Consider the following 15,538-nt stretch of genomic DNA (forward strand, 5'->3'; position numbering starts at 1 on the left):
TTACTAACTCTCAGGCGAATGTTGCAGTTTGGTAGCAGCAGGCTTGTTAACTTAATGTGTCCTGTGTTGTCGAACATCTGAAAGAACAAAGCAGAGAGCAGCACCACTGAATGGGCTCTCAGCCATCTGTCTTCTGTTGACTGTGTAACAGTGCCGTACCACAGCAACTTGTGTGAGAACATCATACAAAGCAAAGGAAATGTTTTTGTGCTCGTCCCTTTTTCTGACTTCCACACTAACCCTTTGTCACTCTTGGCCTTCTCCCTGATCTGCACTGTTAGTAAAACATTTAGAATCGGCATCTCACCCCATGTATATCTAATAAAACGGCACACTGTTAGAACCCCATGATTCACAGCACAGCAGATTGCTGCTGAAGGAGGCCACACATGTCCCAACCTTAATGTCTAACTACGACTGGCTCTTTCTACCTCCAGCATCCTTCTTTAACATACAAATTGGCTGTTTTGTGAAGCTGAATTGGAGATTAATTGCACACACCATTTGGCGGTGCTTGTTCAAAAAGACCACTGCCTTTTTTCCACAGTGTCTGTGAATACGGTTAGAGATTAGGCGATGGAGATTACTCCACTCTGCTTTCTTTGTGACTGTGTTCGAGAGGCCGGCTGGATTACACTTTAACATCGACTGAAGCAGATGGTTCTCATGAGTACAAGGCAAGCAACCACTTTGTCTTCTTGTGGTACATCAGCAGCATACAATAGCCACACAAATCTATGAGTTTATGTACATATTTCACCAATTTTATCCTATTTGTATAATCATGGCATTGACACGAATGCAATTCTTAATGTCTTATCTCTAAAATTCAAAGAAAGATTCCTACAAACAGATTAAAGACACATTATACTCTGTCTACATGTACACTGTATTACAGCCTGAGCACTGCTTGTGCTCAAATCCTGAGGATTGATGGTGCCTTTCATGAAAGTCCTAGTTTGTATGGAGTGCTGGAGGCTGTTTCCTCACAGAGGAAAATAGCATTTTTGTTCATCAATTACAGTTTGTGCAGAGCCGTTCCAGATGTGAGGCCAGCTGTATGTCCTGCACCAAAACCTATTATATGTAAAGAAACAAGAGGGTGGGAAGTGAGAAAAGTGAGGGTTGGAGTGATTAACAGAGATGAAATGAACTGCTCAGCTGCAGCCCATTTACTCTGCGGTATCAGCTGCATGGATATGACTAGAAGGATTATATGCACATGAATATTGCACAAATTGCACAAAAACATCTTCCAAGTCAAAAGTCTTGTTTTTAAGCATTCCTTGTACCTTGAAGTACCCTTTACACCAAATGTCTGAGCACCAATAATTCAACAAGGTGTTTTTCAGACAGGCCACAAAGTAAAGGTTACATGATAGAGTACAATAATGTGGTGTTGGAGGATCAACCCCAATGACTGGACTGATAAGACGATACTTGCCGGCTCACAACCGCAAGACACTTTGCAACCCACCTCCTCCCCAGTAACTTAAGAGTGTCAGCTCTCGCCAAGTTTTGCTGTGCTGCTGCTCGCTGTATGGTCATGGCCCTGTTCTGATGGTCATGACCATACATGGAGACGTGCGGAGGTCCAAGAAATTACCCCAGATGGAAACAACAGCCGAACACGTGGCATGAACCGGTCAGTATTAGTTGCCTAATTCATGGTTCCCGATCACCTGGTCATTCTTAGAGCTGTGAGTCATTCCAGCAGATACCAAATGAAATCTACCGTCCTGTTCCTGCTCCAGTGTAAACATTTCTTGCTGACCGCAGTAACACAGTTGGGCATGTCCAGAGCACACTGGCAGTCTTGCCCCTGAGCCTCATAAAGATGGAGCCCACACTCTGGGATGGGCTTTTGATGTCTCTCTCCATCTTTAGCCTGACTTTGATGAGGAGAAGCTGAGATGAAGCCGTCTTTGCCTCAAGAACACAGAGACACGCATGCAGCAGGAAGGAGGACGAGTGAAGGTGTTATGTTTCAGGATTCACAGGAATTAGTGGTAAAAGGTTGTGAAAATAACACCGAGGCCTAAGCTGTGCGTGAAATTGTGAACAGAGGGATTAATGAGACTGTAAAATGAGCATCAGAGCCCGCCCCCACTACTAAACCACTTCACAGAGGTATGTCCGTGTGGGACAACACATTGCTCATACCGTCTCATACCCTGTGTGGTAGTCTACATGCTTCTGTAAATCTGTTTCTACTCAGAAATGGTGAGAAGAGAAAAGTTATGTTTAAAATTTCTTTTCAGATAGTCTGACCAGTTTTAATGAGCTGACTTTTTATACTAAAATGTAGCAAATAAAACAGTTGTGTTTGTTTTTCTTCATATTTGTAACAATGTTTCAGATCATCAAAAACAAAGTTATATTAGACAAAGAGAACCTGAGTGAATAGCTTTTTTTTGCATTAAATAAGGGAAAAAAATCTGTCTCTATGAGAAATTTTCCCCTAAACTGGTTGTTGACGCTTGGCAGCAAACAACTGAGCATTTACAATAACCAACAATGAGCCTTTTACATTGCTGTGATGGAATTTTGGCAGAACAGTTTTTATTTAGCCACACATGGAGATTTTCGAGCCTCCGTGGCCTTTTGAAGGTCATGCCAAAGCATCTTGCTTGGATTTAATTCCGGACTTTGACTCCAACACTACAAAATCATCATTTTCTTATTGTTGAACCATTCAATGGTGGACTTGGTGGTGCGTTTCAGATCGTAATTTAAGTGCACTTGAGCGTCAGCGCATGAACTGATGCTTGATATTCTCCACCAGAATGTGCTGGAAGAGCAGAAATCATGGTTCCATCAGTTAGTTATCCAGGGCACCTCCAGGCAACTTGGGTCCTGCCAGCTGCAGTAGACTCCTCCATCTATGGAGGAGTCTACTGCAGCTGGCAGACTCCTCCATCTATGGAGGAGTCTGCCAGCTGTGGTAGACTCCTCCATCTATGGATCTGCAGTTTGGGGCACGTTCTTGTGATCCTGCCAGAGGCCAGGAGAAGCTGTTTCAGCCTTTTTCCTGCCACTGTTAGGACTTTTTAATTTCAGCCAACATCATGTATCTGTCGATAGAACATCCCATTCAGTCTTGGTCACAGATGATAGTTCCTCCATCTATCTGATGTATTTGCAGATGCTTTGTGGCTCTGACTATCCCCATTCCTGCTCTTCCTTTGTTCATGGTTCACAGAGCCTGAAGGTGCTGGACCTCCAACCACTGTGAGGCGCGTTCATGTCTTGAAATCGGTGGCAGCTTTGAACAGTTTCAGCTGGCCCCTGTTCTCCTGTCTTGGAGGTTTTTATCTGTGGCTGACCTTCATGAATCCTTATCATGATTCCCATTGGCCTTTGAGATTTCCAGCCAGTTATAGCTCTTGTATTTGTCCTGTTCTGCCTTTCTAGGATTTTATTTCTAAACTCCCTGAGAAAACTGTCTTCAGCTCTTTCAGCTCATTGAAGGAAACGATATCTTCTGGCTAAAGTGGCCATGTCATAATTTAGGCCCTGGAGCCAACATGTAGTTAGATAATACATATTATCTAATGATAATACATATTATCTAACTAGGCTTTAACTTTGCATTATTGTAAAGAGAGGAACAAATGAGGAAGCAGACACCACATGAAGCGTGAAAAGGCCACGTGTCTGCTCAGCCAGATGCTGAGTTGGATCTTTTGTCAGCGCTTAAACCTTCTTGTGTCTGTGTACACCTGGAGCTCAGCTGTGGAAAGAGCAGCATGTCTGACGTATTGATCCTTGGAAGGCAGACAACAGACTTCACTGTTAGTTTTTGGGATTATCCCGATTTTCGTTCAATCCTTGATATTCCCATCCTAATTGAGATGTGTGGCCATATGTTCAAATGTCAGAGAATGTCACTGCAATCAAAACAGTAGAGCCTGATATCCCTGCAGGGGAAAAAAAGGTTAAACAACACAATCAGTGCAATGTTGACCAGACTGCAATACCTCGGAAGAGATATTGCAGTCTGCAAAGGTACACACTGTATCTGAAGGTTGTGTAATTCAATTCAATTCAGTTTTATTTATACAGCACCAAATCACAACAGTCAGTTCAAGGTGCTTTATATTTAACCCCACAATAATACAGAGAAAAGCCCAACAATCACACAATGCCCTATGAGCAAGAACTTGGCAACGGTGAGAAGGAAAAACTCCCTTTATTCATAAAAATGGGAAGGAAAACATGGAAGATTGGAGATTATTGTGTAATTATCTAAGACTGCTGGATCAGCTGATAGCTTTGTCAAACTTACCACCTTAACAGCCTGTGCTGGCGACAGAGGAAATAGGTCGATCATATTTAAAATCAAAGGATTAATCAGTGGTCGGACTTCAGTGAACCGTCTTGTAGGAATGAGCTCTAACACACATGTTGATGGTAATGGCTCAAATTTTATTTGTGATGAAATTCATGAAGTTATCAGATAGGGTTAAAACAATGTTTGGCTCAACAGAGCTCCGACTCTGTAGTCACCCTGACGGCTCGATTATTGAACAACAAACTCGTTTTTTCAGGCTAAATGAAGATCTTCTCGATTAGTGAGACTCCATAAAGGCATGTATTTGAGAGTTATAGCAGCAGTTCAGGTACTTCTGATCTGAGACTTTCACTTCAGAAGAGCCGCAGGATCCAGTGTGTAGTGACTCCAAACACATCAGTAAACTACTGCTGCAATCAAACGTCTGAAGAAAAGAACGAATGTGTTACGCTGGCCCAGACCTCAACCTGAGCAAAGTGCTGTGGTGGGAAAGCTGTGCACTAAACAAATGCCCACAGACCTTAGTGAACTGACGCAAGAGTGGGCTAACATCCTTAATTATGTGAAAGACTGATAAATACAGAATCTGATTACTTCAAATTATTTCTGTTAGAGTTCTACAAGCATGTTTGTTTTTTAATGTCCTGATATTTACCTTAGTACTTTATTAACCTGTAATAACTCAAAGTTCATTAGGTTATATGCTATTGAAGTCAATCAACAGGCTATGTGAAGAACTTTTTAATGTTAGATATTAACACATTTAAGCTGATCACCTGAAAAATTACACGGCTTCTTGACATGAGTGAACCTGAGGTCACCAGAGTTCATGGCACAACTACCTGTGCGTCACCCCCACTGCCCTGTTTTCTCTAATCAAAGCCTGCTGAGGAGTGTGTGTGTGTGCGCGTGTGCGCGCGCGCGTGGGTGCGTGTGTGTGCGTGTGTGTGTGTGTGTGTGTATTGGCATTTTAAGGCATTGTGCTCATTTTACTGCGTTTACTGAGCTGAGCTGCTGTTGCATGCTTGAAGTCTGCTGAGTGGAAAAGCATCTGTGAATGATTTGTCCGTGAGATGTCCAGAATATACGGACATGATGAGGGAGCAACAGAGAAAAGCAAAACAAATGAGTGCAACAGTCAGTCCCATGGGCCTCTATTAGACATGCCCTGCTACCTGTCTAACTGCAGGCGGGGGGAGGGGGGTGGACCTCTGTCACAGTCAGGAAACTCAAACAAGTTCATCCAATTAGAAAATCCAGTTGTTATCACCACAGATTTCTCAGACACAGACTCCAAATGAACGAACCTGTCGAGTCAACTAAGCTTTCTGTTGTAAGACTTCAACATAACGTTGGGATTATCTGGAAGGCAGATCGTTGTTATGATCTGCGTTTTGTTTTTGGAATACAGACATTATCAGCATGGAATAATATTACTGTCTACAAGCATGCTCTCTCTGTCTGTTTTTGTTTGTTTGTTTAGGTGTTTCTAACAGAAACAAATCAGAGGATCAATAAAATCAGTACTTTGCATTTTCTAAAGATGCTGTTTGTACAACATTTGCCAGTTCTTCTATTTCTTTATGTAGTTATGAGAGTTTGTGCTTTGCTGGTCAAAGGCAGTGGCCTTTTTTCATGTGTCTGAGCGAACACACAAACTCCCTGAGCGTCCCTTGGACCACTGTGAGCGACAGCAGACGTGTGCACTGTGGTCACGCCAGCATCGAATCCATCCAAGTTACATGTTTATTAAAATAATCAAATTACAGCATTTATGTTAGAATACTTTTAATTAGCTGCTTTAGCCCACTTACAATGAAAATTTAAAAAAAATCTTGTTCATGACCTGTGCAGTATGTTAACACTATTGGAAGTAAAAATAACTTGAACTCCAATTTTGAAAACACAACTTTCTTCTTTTTTATAAAGCTCTGACTTGAGTCTGTGGTCTGGGAGAGAGTCTGTAACTCTCTGTCTGCAAATACAGTAAATAAAGACCAATGTTGGGCAATTAATTATATAGTTACTTTTTCAAAAAAGTAACTGAGTTATGCAAACAACAAAGTTTTTTGCAGCTGTTTACCTAAAAATGCAGCCAAGGTGTTTTTTTAAAATAAACATTTCAAACTATTTACAGAACAATCAGCTGTTCTGCATCAAATCTGATGCCACACAAATTATTTGTGCCACTCCAAAAAATAATTTCTGTCCACTATGAGATGAAGGAGAACAACAGCCTGATACCTGCAGGCCTGACAGCAGCAGATGTATCACTGCTGTAACACCTGTAACATTCAGCAGTCGCCTCATTGTTCTGACACACACAACAAAACTACACTACACTACACACTAACTACACAAAAACTTCCCCCCGTTTCTTAACAACTAAATGCCATGTTGCCATATCATTTTTTGATTGGTCGACATGGTACATTTTTCGACCAATAGGAAAGGCTGAGGTTTTTGGTGTTGTCTTTGCTCACAGGCTTTCGAGCGTTTTCCTTATAAAACGCAGTTTTTACCGTTTCTTCCGGCAGTAAATATAAACAACGACAGTATTCAGGAAGAAAACCAAACATTGCAGATATTTTATCATAACTCTGGTTTTACGTGGCCGATCAACACAATTTAAAACTGGTATAAAGTCCACACTTTGTCCGTCAGTTGTTCCGTCTGTCCTGCTCACATCTCCAATGGTTGTACACGTTGTCATTAACATGGCTTCGCTCCACATCAGCCGCTTTGCTAGCCAAAACACCGGTGTCGGCACATAAGGACGCTGTCATAGCCTGTCAACGTTGATTAGCTGCGTATACACGAATGTGAATCGCATTATTGGCTGGACTATGGGATAAGGTGGCATCGTTCTGATCCCATACGGGAGCAGCCAGTCACTCACTGACTAACACTGCAGAACAGAATTGTTAAAGTATTAATTTAAATTTCAATTCTGGTTAGATTTTTTTCTGTGCGCAGAGACCTGCCAGCAGTGCGCAGCTTAGAGGGAACATTGCCCCCAACCCCCGGGCCGCGGGACGGTACCGGGCCTTGAGAGTTGAGGCTCGGGTGTGAAATTTATGGTTTTCATGGTTTTTAATCGTTTTTACCATTAACTAAGTTTCCCTTGGTCTTTTCCTGTGTGTTATGAATAAATCTTCTTTTCTTTTTTGTAGCGGTACTGGTTTTATTTTGTTGTATTTATCCACGATCCCTTAAAGGCTGGTCTGTGAAAATATTGTCGGACATAAACCGGTCTGTAGCGCAGAAAAGGTTGGGGACCGCTGGTCTAAGTAGTCTAAGGTCTGTAAATGCCCATTTTCCCATCAATCTTTCTTTTTCCAATTACATCCCTACTGGAAGTCGACATTCTGGCAAATGTAGACCAGTGTCTACAGCTACTGCTAGGACTCTACGGACCTCAGCTGTCACATGTTGCAGTTCTTGACAGCACAGTTAGAAAGTGACTGAACAAGTATGGATGTTTTTGAAGGTATATGAGGAGAAACCTTCTTCTTTCTAAAATGATTTGTGAAACAACAATAAAAAAGTGGAAATTTTGGCCCTAATGCAACATTAGGTGAAATCCAAACACTCCATGTCAGCACAAATGCTTCACACTAAATATCAAGCACAACGGTGGAAGGCTCGTCATTTGCACTTGTTTCGTAGCCACAGGATCTGGGCTTTATATAGTCGCTGAGTTGCATACCAAAGCATTGTACAGTGAAATGTGAGGCCATTTATCTTATTGAAACTGGGTATTGGAACAGGACAATGGTACTCGGCACTAATCTACCACAGAATGGCTGAAAAGGAAAAGAATCAACGTGTTGCAAAGGTCCAGTGCAGATTCAGACCTCAGCCTGATTAAAACGCTGCGATGGGTGAAGTCTAGTCTAATTCTGAGAAACTGTTAAACCAAATAAACATTACAGTTGTGAAGAACAGTGACAGAACCAGACTGGATATTATACAGTCGGTATAGATGTAGCTGGATAACCACTCTTCTTTGCAGAACTGGTCCATAGGAGTCAATTTAAATTGGCTGGATTACTATTGACCCAGTTTTTTTCTTTCTTTCTTTCTTTCTTTTTTTTTAAAAACATAGTCCACAAATTTTCATTAGGGTCCAGGTCGGGGCTTTGGGAAGACTATTTCAGAAAATGAATGTTAGCCTGCCTTGTCGCTTCCAAAACTAGTTTTGAGTTGTGCTTGGGATCATTGTCCTGTTGGAATAGCCAGCTGTTTCCATGTTTCAGCTGTCTAGTTGTTGAATAAGCTGAATAATTCCTTCTTTAATATTTCATCCTTTATGTACAATAATCCAGTAGCACAGGCCCAGAGCATGATGTTATCACCACAATGCTTGACAGTCGGTTCAGTGTTCTTAGGCTTGAAAGCCCCTTTATTCCTACTAACACACCTCATGTCACTGTGCAAATATTTATATTGAAAAAAGAAAACAACACAGTACTTGCACTTACCAAAATACAATTAGCCTTTCTTCATTTTCCTAAGTAAATATACTTATATATGAAAAAAACAACTAAACAAAAACACTCTAAAACAAAGAACCCCCCAAGTCCCACACGGATCAACACAACCATCAAACATATTACAAGAATAAAACAGTAACAGAAGTACATTTAAACAGGCTTCTAGACTTAGTAAAATAAGAAATAAAGAGTTGCCACTTGTGGAAAAATTTGGCAGTGCAACCTCTCAACTAGGGATGGGTACCGGTATCCGGTGCCATTATGGCCCCAGTTCTGACATAAACGGTAGTAACCAGACCGAAAAGCAGCGCACATTTCGGTGCTTTGGATTCCAGCCAAACATTTTACCTTTCCAAGGATAGTAGGCGGGTCCAGGTACGTAGGTTCTTTTAGAGCAGAGCTACAGATTAAAAATGCCAAAGGCGAAGTGGTCAAAAGTCTGGCTGTACTTCACAGCAAAAGATGCAAACTCAGCAGCCTGCAACAAGTGCTTTAAGCTGATACTGTGCAAAGGAGGTAACACCTCGAATCTGATGAAACACCTGGCGACGCATTTTTTTTTAAAGCCGAGAAATGCACCGTATTTGATAGCTTGCTGCGAGACCTCACACCGAGCACATCTACTGCGGGTGGGTTGCCTGTTATCGGACCCGGAGTTAGCAACATCCCCCAAAAACCCGAAGAGGAGAGTCCTGGCCCCTAGCCCTGCCAGTGTAGCAGAAATGATGATGATGATGCAGCAGCAGCCGTTCTTCTCTGCGTGAGTAGCTTAATGTTGTTCGTGTGTAATTTACGTTGAGTAGGCTAACCACGTTATTACATTAATGCACGTAAGGTGAACTAGCAAACATCATCATAGCTACATGCGGCTGTCTTCTTGTTTGATGGCAGATACTCCCTTCACCCTGGCCAAAAAGGCTAAACTGACCAAAGAAAAAGTGGAAAACAGCTAAACATGAGAGGTTTTTGGACAAAGTTTGTGTTTTTTCCATTGTTTAAGCACTGGTTCGAGCACCGTTTAAGCACCGGCATTGTTTCAAAAGTAACGGTTTGGCACCGGTATTGGATAACCCTAACCCTAACCCGGCTTGTGTGAAAGTAGGTAGTGATGAGCCCGTTTCCAAGGATTCGTTAAACACAGACAAAAGCAATGGTGCCATTTTACCAGTAAATGTTTTATAAAATTCAATTGGAAACCCATGCAGGCCCGGGGCTTTATTAGACTGCATAGCTGTAATAGCTTTTAATACTTCTTCAACAGATAATGGGGAGTCCAATCGCCCGGCAATATTAGTCCTGGAATAAGAATGATGGACCTGGGAGAAAAAGGAAAATGTTTTGATTGAAGGGTTGCGAAATCTCCATGGATCAACAAGATCATTCTGTTTCATAAAATCTGAGAATGTTTTAGACAGATGATGGAGTCAAATTACGAGGACTAGATCGATCCACGATTGAATCAAAAACACAATTCAGGTCTCCACCAAGGATCAGCAAATGAGTGTTCAGAAAGGGGATGTTACTCAGCAATCTATTAGTGAATTCAGCATCATCGGCGCACATACATTTCCCAACAAAACCTTTTTCTGCATTAGGGTACCAGCAACAATGATGTATCTACCGTTCCTATCAGCGATAACATCGGTCGAAGAGAACTGAACTTTCTTATTAATGAGAATGGCCACTCCTCTAGCCTTCGAATTAAAATTTGAGTGAAAGACCTGACCCACGCAAGGGCAATATAACCTATAATGATCCTTAATGCGAAGATGAGTCTCCTGTAAAAATGCTATGTCAGAATTTAGACGTTTCAAGTGAGTGAAAACCTCTCTTAACAGGGTTACCCATACCTCTGATATTCCAACTAATGAAGCTAAGAGGCATGCCTGACCCAGCAGTGCTGGGGTCTATATTGCCATTAACCATTCATAAAGAAGAAGAAAAAACAAAACAACAAAACAACAACAACCAAAATGCCAGTGTCCGTAAAGAGACGCCCCAAAGTAACCCTGAACACAAATACACCCCAAGTCTCCACCAAACAGAACAAAGGACACAGCAGTGAACCCCAAAGTAGCAAAAATGATTCACCAACGTGACTGGACTAACTGGAGCACAAAGACAAATAAGAGCGAGAGAGAACAAATCCTCTCGCCAACTTCCCTACTGTATAGCAGCGTGCACGTAACAATAAAATCTCACAGTACAAAATATTGTTTCCTCAGAAGGTGAACATTTCAGCAAAACACCAAAAGTGCATAAAATAAAGTTTTAAAAAAAACCCTAAAAGAACCAAATAAAAAAAACTCAGTCCTGTGCAAATAAATGCAGTAAGCTTAGAGAAGATTGTGCTGGACTGATCTGAAGTACAAGAGTTTATTATATGATTCAGTCTCAGTATATAACAATGAAAATAACAGGAACCAGCACACCAACAGTACAATAACTAGCACAACGGCCTAAGAAAACAATGCACAGTTAGTGTCAAGGGCGTAGATTTGGTTTTGGTGGGAACGGATGATTCGACCACTGAATCCTGCCCTGTTTCTTTTTTTTCCTTTTTGTCTTTGCTTCTTGATAAAAAAGGAGAATATACTTCCCTGCATATGCTATTCTATATCTATAGTGTTTTTCATCTCAGCGATATCATCAGAGCCCACAGTGAGTGCGTGCTCCATCTCCCTGACTGTACCTTTTAGCTCAGACATGGTAGCGTCATTGGCAGCTTTATCGATCGCCAGCTGCATCTTCACCGCTTGCAGGTCGAACATAGTGGTAGACAAAGCATCACCCAGAGTGTCCTGGAGTTCTTTTTTAAAGATATCAGCGATATCTTTCCTCAGCGAAGCCAGCAACTCGACCTTGAGAGCTTCAATATCAGGATTAGCTTGGCACGAGGGGGGCTTTGCAGGAGACGACGGCTCACTCGAGGGTGTGGTCGCGGTTTGCAAACTAGGCATCAGTTGTGTTTGACTAGTGCTGCGGGTTTTAATATTTTTTGCTGCCATTTTACGCAGGCCCGAGTAAAACTTCTCAACACAACAAACTATAGACTAAAACAGGACTGGAATTATGGCCAAAAAGCACGAATGAATAACAATTTAACTGAAATCGGGGGGAGCTCCCAGACTCACGTATACTCCATCAAAGCTCAACCAGAAGTCCACCTCATGTCATTGTGGCCAAATAGTTCAATCCTTGTCTCATCTGTGCATAAAAAGTCTTTCTAGAAGGTATTTAGTTTGCTGTTCCAGCAGTTTCTACATCATCCAAGGCTTGAGCCTTAGCTGTTTTTGGTTTGTTCTTGAACACTCAGCGTGAACACTGTCAGACCCTAGCAGAGTGGTGATACATCCAAAAAACATGTACTGACATTTAATTGTTTGAACTGATGCTTTTGTAACCAGCTGTTTAGAGACGGCTCTGAGAGACCTTCTCAGCCGAATCTAAAGCTTTTTTATGCTACCAAAGGGAAACTGTTGTAATCAGTCATGATCATGAATGAGAAGTTAAGCCTTGGCTTTGTCAAGTTCAAAAATACTGTAGAACCTTCAGCACGCCTTACTGAAAATTTTAAGTGAGTATTTGCACATATTTATGCCTGTGTGTATAATCTTGACCCTGTGTGGATGAGAGAAAATCCAAAATGAACTTTTACATTTGTAGACCAAGTTCTTCTTGTTGTTTGTTTGTTTTTTTGAAGTGTGGGGAAAGGAACCAATTCAGTGTTATTCATACAGCGCTAACAGCAGTCGCGTCAAGGTGCTTTATACTGTAAGGTAGACCCTACAAGAAAAACCCAACAATCATATGACCCTCTATGAGCAGCACTTTGGCGACAGTGGGAAAGAAAAACTCCCCTTTAACAGGAAGAAACCTCCGACAGAACCAGGCTCAGGGAGGGGCGGGGCCATCTGCTGTGATTGGTTGGGGAGAGAGAAGGAAGACAGGATAACCTTCCCAAGAAATCACTAAAAGGCCCAAATTACTGCTCACGCCCACGATGAGTTGATGTAAACAAACTGTAAGATTAAAATCTGGCTCAGCCTCAGAGCCCTGCTCAGCCTTGTACTGACACTGCCTCTTGTGCCCTTGCTGGTTTCTTAGCAACATGTAATAGGTAGTTTTTTCAGGCATGGTGTCAGTGAGTGAATAACCTAAAGTGACAGAAGCAGCTAAAAGAGAGTCTAAAGTAAGGAACGACTGGCTGAATGAAAGGCTTCTAATATGACTGTAATGATGAGGCACCAGCCTGGGAGAGTCAGATGAGATGATAAAGCAAACAGTAAAGAAAGAGAGCCAGGCTTTATCTCTGACCTCCACACACGCAAAAACCTGCAGGCTTAATTGGAGATCTTGCTGTACTGATTTCCATCAGAGTTCTTTATTTGCTAGTGCAGTCACACATAACCTGTGCCAATCCTGGTATGCTAATAACCAGAAACACACATCTGAATGTCATCAAGCAGAGCGTTAACCAGAGGGTCTGGAACGGAAATGCATGCAGCTACAGCAAGTTTACTTCTTAAATCTCAGCTTAAAAACCATCAGTCATATAATGACAGTCAGTGATGGGAATAACGGCGTTACAGGTGACGGCGTTACTAACGGCATTACTTTGTTCAGTAACGAGTAATCTAACTAATTACTATTCCTATCGTTACAACGCCGTTACCGTTACTAACAAGAAAATGCGGTTGCGTTACTATTTTTCAACAAACAGACGGTTGAAGCTGTGTTCAGCTTACTGCATCGTATATCAGCTGCAGGAAGTAGCTGTAAGTAATCTGGGCGCTACAGCTTTAAGCAGCTGCGCGCTCCTGCAGGCGGCAATCACTTTTTGGCACAAAACCTGGAGCTAAGGGGACAAAACAATCGCATGAGTGCTGCTGTTTGACTGAGGAAGAATATAGTAGTCGTGGTAAGCCAATCACATGACCACTTAAAGACAAAGCAACAAGGTGACATATACCAGTTTATAAACTGTGTGGCCACGTAAAACCAGAGTCATGATAAACAATATATACGCCTGTTTTTCCTCAATAGTTTCGGCACGTTTACTGTCTAAGGACAGCTCAGCGAGACCTCTCTGCTTATGAGCAAACAATTAAAAAACAAAACAAGAAACGGCCCGTTTGTGTTGGTGGAAAAATGCACCATGTGGACCAATCAAAAAATGATATGGAAACATGACATTTGGTTGTTTAGGAAGAGGGGGAAGATTTAGGAGTGACGGCGAGAGAGAGAGAGAGAGAGAGAGAGAGTTTTGAGATGTGAGAGATTTGTGACGTTTAGCGTGTTTGGAGTGTGTAGTTAATGTGCTGTCTTGTGTAGTTGTGGATAGTTTTGTGTCATGTGTCAGAACAATGAGGCGACTGCTGTCTCCAGGTAGAAACAGGAGTGACACACCTGCTGCTGTCAGACCTGCAGGTATCAGGCTGTGATGTTTCCTTTATAGTGGACAGAAATTATTTTTTTGGAGTGGCACAAATAATTTGTGGCATCTTATTGAAGAACAGCTGATTGTTCTATAAATAGTTTGAAATGGTTATAAAAAAAAGGGTAAAATATAAATGGCTGCAAATAACATTGTTTGCAAAACTTGTGCATATGATTTTAAAATTGACAATTTATATTTGCATTTAAAGTTCTGAAATATGATTCAATAAACATGTTTGTGGCTGTTACAGTACAAAATATAACTTTTTCTACTTGGATTTTATGTCTTTTGTCTGATTTTAGATCAATTGTGTTAACACAATTTGTCAAAATGAAAACATGACTGTAAATTCAGACACGTGAGGTTGTGCTGAAAAGGATGAGACCAAACAAGGCAAAGGAAATCGTTTTTAAAGGTGAAATGTGGAGGAAACATCAGAAGTGGTCAAAAATGGCCAATTATACCCTGGACCCCAGGGTTAAACGTTTTTTTTAAGTAACACAATAGTTACTTTTCAAGTAATTAATTACTTTTAGAATCTTGTAACTCAGTTACTAACTCAGTTACTTTTTGAAGAAGTAACTAGTAACTATAATTAATTACTTTTTCAAAGTAACTTGCACAAAACTGATGACAGTTCATCACATGTGAAACGTTGTTATTTAGTGGCCACATCTGAATTTACATCTAAAACAGTGACTTTGTGTTGTCATGATATGTCATCACAACTGTAATTCAAAAGGCAAAATTCAATGTGCATCTGTAAAGTCACAGCGTGTGTTTGATACGTGTGCCAGCTGTAAACATTTAATACTCTGTTTCTTCTAAACAGGCCGATTCACGGCGATGCTGTGATTATGTAGTGAAAACAGACGGATTTCTGAAGCTGATTGGAAAACTGGTTGTAATTCATTTAGGCTGGCATGGTGGGGTCAGGTGGGTCTTACATGTGTTCAACATTTCAGTTTGTTTGAGAAATTCATGTCTCGCATGCATGTATCACATTAGCAGTGGATCTTCTCTTCTGCTTGTTTTCTTTTTTCTTTCTCAACAGGTGATCGATAGATGCATTTTTTTTTTCTGCCCATTCTGTTGGTTTTTGTTTTTTGCCCTTGTCCCTCTTCTCAGCTGTTTCTCTTTCCCTCTTTCTTTCTCCCCTTCTTTCCCCCAGTCAAGTCTGTCCCGTATTCAGCAAGTGAAAATAAAATAAACAATAAAAGGTGAATCAAATGGACCATTACGGCAAGGCTGGGATGGTCAATTTGGTAAAGTAAATCCGTTGGGCATCTTTCTTTGCCTTTAGACAAT

This window comes from Perissodus microlepis, chromosome 11, assembly GCF_051167445.1.
Source record: "Perissodus microlepis isolate ML-2025 ecotype Zambia chromosome 11, ASM5116744v1, whole genome shotgun sequence".
Taxonomy (NCBI): Eukaryota; Metazoa; Chordata; class Actinopteri; order Cichliformes; family Cichlidae; genus Perissodus; species Perissodus microlepis.